This window comes from Nicotiana attenuata, unplaced genomic scaffold, assembly GCF_001879085.1.
Source record: "Nicotiana attenuata strain UT unplaced genomic scaffold, NIATTr2, whole genome shotgun sequence".
Lineage (NCBI taxonomy): Eukaryota > Viridiplantae > Streptophyta > Magnoliopsida > Solanales > Solanaceae > Nicotiana > Nicotiana attenuata.
Genome location: NW_017671782.1, coordinates 153589 through 155470, shown reverse-complemented (window position 1 = coordinate 155470; position 1882 = coordinate 153589). Strand labels below are relative to the sequence as shown.

Here is a 1882-nt window from a genome sequence, read left to right as displayed (position 1 = left end):
TATTATCACATTTATCAGAGTGAACAGAATTTCCATCATTGCCAAAAAAGTGCATCACGGGAACACCTAACATGCTAACACCTGGAGAAGCATAGCTCATTTTCCTTCTGGTTAAATATTATGGTCTATTTTCATAGCAATTCCTTGAAGGTCCAGGTAAGTTGCCTAGCATCCGAACGAGGCTAAGCAGGTCGCAAATTCATTTAGCAATGATATCGACCTTGCGTCCAAATTGATCTGGACTTCACTAAAAGTTCAGGTCAAAGGTAAAATAGTTTCTCAGTTCTGTATCTTTTTCAATAGGTAACCGCTAATGATCCAAACGAATCCACCAGTCCACTAATCATAGAACTTCTCAAACAGCAAAACAATCTTCCCCAAGTCGACACTGTAAAGATCTTTAATTGAAATCTTCAAATTATATAAACACTAAAAACAAATACCATATATAATTATTTCATTTAGTTAACGATCTATACCAACATTTCTTGTTTCAGGTTACCGCGAATATATATGGATGCAGATTATTAAGAACAAATAGCTAGCAGGCCAAGAGCCAATACTCCACATCAACAAACTCAAAATTAGATATAAAAAGCAACGACGTAAATAAAATAGAGCTAAAAACAACACGAGTAATAAGTAGCATAATTTTATAACAAAAAACCGGATATCAGAATCTCAATTCAGAGCCATTAGGACAAAAACACTACTCAAATGTCGCTGAAATTTTAAACTAGAACTTAAAGCATAAACCTAAAGATGCGGTTCGGTTCGATTAGGGCGAAATACGGTTTTACTTGGATCGCTGCCTCATCTTTCGGCGCTTCCTCTTCAATCTCCTCATACGCTTCTTCTTCCACTGAAAACGAAAACAAAAAATAATTAACAAAATTGAGGATTAAAAATTTACTGAAAATTGAAAATGATATGCCACAGAATTCATATACCTTAGCTCTCATTCTGAATTGGCGATGATCAAAGAGTTCTTTTTACTTATCAGAGCGAATCTATAGATGGAAGAAGAAATGCGGCAGTGATGGGAGGAAGTGAAGTTAGGGTTTTGGATGGTTTATATAGGAAAGCCTAGAGTTGTGTGATTGGTGGATTATGACGGATGGGCCGAAGGTAATTTGACTTGGGCCCAGTTATCAGGCCCAAATTAGAATTTTTATCGTAGTTTTGAATGGGTCCAAATCTCCAGCCCAAAGAGGTCAGCGATCTATAGGGATCCTTACACAAATAGCCGTTCATATTCACTTAATACTTTTTTTAGTTGACATACATAAATTTTTAATAAATAAATAAATAAATATATATATATATATATATATATATATATAAAAGCATGACTAAAATATCGTTTTACAAAAATAACCTTTTAATATTAAGCATAATAACTCGCAATAGAAGGACATAACCGAAATTCTACATATTAGCCTTGTAATCCTATTAGTTTTAGGACATAATACTACACGTTAAGAATCATACATGATTACCTTAGGAATCCTATTAGTATAATTACTTTCGAGTTATCTAATTCGTATAAAATTGAACAAGTAAATATCTTTAGTCATGTAATCCTATTACTTTTAGGATATACTTCTTAAAAATTCCTATTACTAATTTAATTTGGAAACGTATTATAATGTCTTATTGCTCATTTAATTTGAGAATGTATTACATTGTCAAAATTCATTTAGAAAAAGGAGAGCCTATATTATTATAAAAGCATAAATACAATATTAATACCAAAATAGCCCTAAAATACTAAACGGAAGAACTCATAGAGAAAGGACGTAACTGCAGTAACCTATTTTTTGGACTACAATACCTTCTATGCTAATTTTTAATATTTAAAATTATAAAATTTTGTCTATTA

General features: G+C 31.9%; 1 long non-coding RNA gene across 1 annotated transcript; it reads right to left on the bottom strand.

Annotated features, from left to right (window-relative positions):
* Window positions 1-597: 597 nt before the first annotated feature.
* LOC109210189 lies at window positions 598-1061 on the bottom strand. The gene is made up of 2 exons (XR_002065508.1): window positions 951-1061; window positions 598-862 (listed from the first exon to the last, which is right to left on the bottom strand). It is a non-coding gene; the product is annotated as an uncharacterized LOC109210189 (long non-coding RNA).
* Between the last annotated feature and the right edge of the window lie 821 nt (window positions 1062-1882).